The sequence below is a fragment of the Ipomoea triloba genome, chromosome 1 (genome assembly GCF_003576645.1).
Source record: "Ipomoea triloba cultivar NCNSP0323 chromosome 1, ASM357664v1".
NCBI classification, from domain to species: Eukaryota; Viridiplantae; Streptophyta; class Magnoliopsida; order Solanales; family Convolvulaceae; genus Ipomoea; species Ipomoea triloba.
In genome coordinates, this window is record NC_044916.1 from 14,172,775 (window position 1) to 14,178,989 (window position 6,215).

Genomic DNA, 6,215 nt, shown 5'->3' on the forward strand with positions numbered 1-6,215 from the left:
TCTTCGTATTCCAACGAATCATCCATCTCCAATTCCTCAGGTTCCAATACATGGGATGCATCAGGCACATACCGCTTAAGTTGAGAAACATGAAATACATTATGCACCCGGTCAAGCTCAATTGGTAGGGCCAGTCGATAGGCTAAATTTCCTATCCTTTCCAAGATTTCATAGGGTCCTATATAGCGAGGACTCAACTTTCCTTTCTTTCCAAATCTCTTGACTCCTTTAGTTGGTGAGATTTTCAATAGCACCTTCTCTCCAACTTGATGTTCGGTGAATTGTCGTTTCAAATCGGCATAGGACTTTTGACGATCCTGTGTAATTTTCATCCTTTCCCGAAGGTTCAACCTAGTGCCACCTCCCGTAGGTTGTAGGCCTCACTCTTACTATATGAAACTAAGGATGTTTTAAAAATGAGTAAAGAGTTACTCTGAAACGTCTTTGAGAAAGAAATGATTTTGTCTTACGAGACGAGTGGATTTTGATTCACTGAACGATATACTATTTTCCAAATGATTATGTTTTCAAACCTTTGTCTACTTTTGAGTGACATCGGATTTCCTTACTTAGCCGTCGCGCTAACTGCACTTCAATGTGTTTCTTATCAGTTGCAGATTAGTGTGGGCCCCTGTAGCCGATGAGCTCGGAATAGAAGGGAAGTACAGGTTGAGGTCTACTCTTTGATGTAGACAGGGATTGTTATTAATGTTGTAAGTTTAGCCTGTGCACTTAGAGTGGAGTTTGTCAAAGAGGTGATAGAATTCACTCTAGGTGTGGCGGTAGCACCCGATTTTCTGTTGATATGATGTAAGCTTCCGCAGCGTTTTATTACGGATTTTGTAATAAATGTAAGAGTTGAAAATTGGGGTGTTACACAGATACTTAAGCACTTTTATACATATCAACTGACAAAGTTCCATTGCGTAAAATATACATTCTTGCAGTTATACATACATAGGATTGCCCCTCGGGCCAAAATACAAAACGAGGTTCAACTAAGATCCAACTGGTCATGCCTAGCCATCACTAAGGCTACAAAAATATATGTACACCAAAAAATCCCAAAGACTCCCAAGAACCCGACGTCTAGTCAATCATGCGGTACACGGGGCCGGTGAACTCTCCCCAGACCAGGTGCCACTCCCCCTCATACCAGGTGATATGGTCCAAAAACCGAGAAGTAGTTATGACCATTGACCATTCCTCCCAAACGTCCCGAGGACTAGGGTCCCAAGGGTATGGGTAGTGCACAATGAACTCGAGGGGATTACTACCATCTAAGGGCTCTATGGGGTAAAAGCCATAAGTAGCCTGGACCTCATCCATAACAGGACAAGAGACAAAAGGGGCCGACGGAGCCACAGGAGTGTCTGGATTGGTGGGAGCCTCAAGAGCATAACCAGGTGCGTATGGGTCTTCTCCCTCCATCATCTGTTTGTACTCGTCATACTCCATGCCTCCACAAACATACTCCGGTGAACTTTCGGAATTCACCAAGCTACAGGAACTGACACTAGACTGCATCTGTTAGGAACACAGTGAAGTGTAGTTAGCACGACGGCTAAGTAAGGATATCCATGGATTTTTCAAAACTAAATAAAGGTTTTGTAAAATTGTTTCATGGAAACCCCATACCTAACTCATCGGCAGAGATTCTACCTGCAATAGTTATAAATAGCAACTTGCATACACAATAAGCAAAATTCAATACCATCGCGAACCATTTCCCTCTTGACAAGGTCATTTAATAATCATTTACTTACCCAAAGAACGTATTGTTAAACATTTAAGCATACTAGTAAGTAAGGGAAAAACATAAATCACACATTCTGCTCGTAATCACTTTATTTGAAAAACCCTTCCTTCATAACGAAATTCTCATCACTTTTCACTTTTCAAAGAGGGATGACCCACAACTTTTGGGTACTTAAATACTTGTCACATCTCTCTTTTCCATAGCTACAGCGTAATTACATTCATATTTCAAAATTTCACTTGGTCCTAGATAGAAAGTGCGAGGCCTCTGGAGTTCTTTCTCCACTTTTGACCACTTGGATCGTTGAACTCGGGTTCAGTGGTCATCGCCCGGTCTAATACTGATCCCCTGGACTTATACACTACAAGAAAAATGCTCATAGACAACGGTTTTTAACCGTTGTCTATAAGGTAAAATTTCTGTTGTTGAAGCCGGTGTTGTTGTAAGTCCCGCGCAAAGACAACGGTTTTTAACCGTTGTCTTTTCTAGAAAAGACAACAGTTAAAAACCGTTGTCTAATTGAGTGTTGTTGAAGCCGGTGTAGTTGAAAGTCACGCACATAGACAACGATTAAAAACCGTTGTCTTTTCTAGAAAAGACAACGATTAAAAATCGTTGTCTATTGAGTGTTGTTGAAGCCGGTGTTGTTGTAAGTCCCGTGCAAAGACAACGGTTTTTAACTGTTGTCTTTTCATGAAAAGACAACAGTTAAAAACCGTTGTCTATTGATGAGTGTTGTTGAAACCGGTGTTGTTGTAAATCCCGCACAACGACAACGCTTTTTAACCGTTGTCTTTTCTTCAAATGACAACAATTAAAAATTGTTGTTGAAACTAGTATTGTTAAAACACCAAATTAATTATTTGATAAATTTTTGCAAACGCTACATTTAGCCACATTTGCATATGACATTTTAAAAATATATATATATAATTTTTCCCAAAACACCTCTAATTAATAAAATTAGTTTAAAAAAACGTTGAAGGTGAGAGTCGAACCCTCAATGGGATTTGATAATCATAGAGCCTTGAGGCTCCTTAAAAAAGGAGCCTCAAGGCTCTATTCCCACTTTTCCCACCGATGTGGGACGGTGGGAAAAGTGGGAATATACAAGGAAGCAGCAAAGCTGCTTCCTTGTTTCTTTTTCTTGTTTTTTTTTTTAATTTTGATTTTATATAAATATTATTATTAAAGTTAATTCTATTTTTTGTCCTAGATTTATATGCGACAGTTCATTTTAGTCTATTTTTTATGAGAACATTCACTTTTGGTCCTAGTATTATATTATTATTGTGACATGACTATTTTTAGTCATCTATCAATAAAAATAACTTAAATGTCGTTAAATAAAAATGTATTTCGGTCTTTAATTATAAATTTTTCAAAAAAAATAAACATAAAAAATATAGTGGGTCAACCTATTACACGACGTTGTTTATTATTATTATTATTATTATTATTATTATTATTATTCAACCTTCATGTTATTATTATACCCTTTTAGGTCATTTTACATGTTAATCGCTAACTTAAACACCTAATTGTATTAGCGGGTTTGACTAACGCTAATATATATTATCCGTTAGTCAAACCCGCTAATACAATTCGTTGGTTAAATAAAATCGTTGTCTAAATAAAAAACGGGTGCACATGCAAAGACAACTATTTTAATAAATTGTTGTCTTTGAAGTATTGTCTATTAAAGTGCACTTAAAGACAATACACAAACGACAACGGTTAAATAAAACCGTTGTCTTTAAAAAAAATAAACACTCAAAGACAACGATTTTAAAAAATTGTTGTCTTTGTAGTGTTGTGTATTCAAGTGCACTTAAAAGACAACACATGAATGACAATGGTTACATAAAACCGTTGTTTAATTAAAAAAAACCGAATGCACATAGACAACGGTTTTAAAAAACTGTTGTCTTTGAAGTGTTGTGTATTAAAATGCGTTTAATAACAACACACCAACAACAACGACTAAATAAAATCGTTGTCTTTAGAAAAAAAAAACGCCCAAAGACAACGGTTTTAAAATACCGTTGTCTTTGTAGTGTTGTGTATTCAAGTGCATTTAAAGACAACACACCAACTACAACAGTTAAATAAAACCGTTGTCTAAATAAAAAACGGGTGCAAAAAGACAACGTTTTAATAAACCGTAGTCTTTGAAGTGTTGTCTATTCAAGTGTGCTTAAAGACAACACACAAACGACAACGTTAAATAAAATCGTTGTCTTAAAAAGAAAAATCGCGCAAAGACAACGGTTTTAAAAAACCGTTGTCTTTGTAGTGTTGTGTATTCAAGTGCACTTAAAGACAACACACCAACGACAACGGTTACATAAAACTGTTGTCTTTTTTTTTTTTTAATGCACATAGACAACGGTTTTTAAAAATCGTTGTCTTTGCGGTGTTGTCTTTTGACAAAATGTACAAAGACAACACACTAAAGACAACAGTTCGGTAAAAATCGTTGTCTTTGATAAAAGTGTTGCGTCAAAGACAACGGTTTTGTCCAAAAGTGTTGTCTTTTACACAAAAGACAACACTTTTGTTAAAAACTGTTGTCTTTTTAGTGTTGTCTATGTGCATTTTCTTGTAGTGATAGGAGCGTTGGAATGATTCCTAGCTAGCCTCACTAGGTTCATAAGAACGACACCTACCCGAACATAGAGTGACTATACTTAAGTGTGCACACCCTCGTAGGAGTACCTTTTCCTTCCAGGTGATATAGTACTCGGCGAATAGACTTCGCCCATAGTATGAATGATCATACACATAACCATCATGCGGGAAAGGCACTTTAAGCCCATCTTTATCCGTAGGTTAACAAGGTCCTTCACCACTTTTACTAGAACTAAGGTTTGAAAAGCATTTTTCTACCTTTTCCTTTTCTTGCATCAAAAATATTTTGGACGTACTTGGGTCAATCCAATATTCGGAAATTGATTCCCCCTTTAACCAATCCAGAAATTTCCTTTTATTTTGCAAACATTTGGATAGTACACTACAACCTTTCACAATGGCAATTCAAGTGTAACTATCATACGCTTTCACACCACATTTTTCACATAGGTATCATACTTGACACATACATCTCAATGCATATAACATATACACTTCCCAACCTTAACATGGGCATAACACACAAATACATTTATTCTTTACATGCACATAATACCACCTCCTTATAATATTTATAGGTTCACACATATGTAACACTACCTACATAACACATGTGCCTAACTACGTAGCATTACACTTCTTACTAACAACATATATATTTACGGTTTATACGTACCATATGCTTACACTCCAATTGTGTCATTTATACCATTTATTATACATATATATATTCGGCACACACATACACACCCTATATTATAATATACACGTACACACACACCACATACATATACACACACGTCACATTTATAATATAATACACATAATACATAATTGCCCCTTCCTCATAGCATTGTATTCCTATCATATCATTACTATACATCAAGACATAATATTCTCACATATAGATTTTCATGTTCACAAGTTAACAACAATCCATAACCTAGCTATCAATTATCTAGTTTCAAACAACCTCAACCAATTAAAGGGATTCCTTACCTCAACCGGGTTTCTAATTTCGTAGAAGATCCTTGGAGTTGATTTTCCCCAATTTCACCTTAAAACCCTAAAATTCCATCAACAACATAACACATATTTTAAGAAATCTTAACTTAGATTCATGTTCTAGGATGAAAAATAAAGCTATCTACCGAATAAAATTGGAGTTTTACCGAATATTTTGAGACTTGTGTAGAATCTTGGCTATGGAGTGTTGAAGCTTTGAAGAAGAAGATGAAAACCTCACCCTACTCTCCTCTCTCTATTTCGGCCAACACAAGGGAAATGGGAAAAAAAAAATGGTTTTATGATCATACCCACTTGGTTGACTAGTCCACCCTTATGGATAAAATTAACATAAAATGATTAATCTAAAATATCTTAGCTTAGACTGATCGGGATTAAATCAGATGAATTCTCGGTAGAAACTAATTTAATTCAAATAATTTTCGAAACCAAAAATTTATCCAGACTGAAACTTAAAATTGGGCTAGGTTCGGTACACCGCGAAATTTCGCGATGTACGATCAAAATAAATTTTTGCTGCTATGGGCTAATTTAATTAAATAGGAAATTCCAGAATAATAGTATGGTGTCTAAAAATCCATTTCCTAGGACAAACGGGTCCGAATACTAGTTCCTAAAATTTTACGGTTCGTGACCGGAAGTACGATCGCAGCTTATTACTAACTGTCCTTACTTATAATAATTTCTTTGAGGCATCGGAGATCATCTCATGAATGTTATAGCCTAAAGAAATATTTTTCGAACCTTAATCTTACTGGAATAGTCTTCCTACTCAATGCATCGCCACCAATTTCGCTTT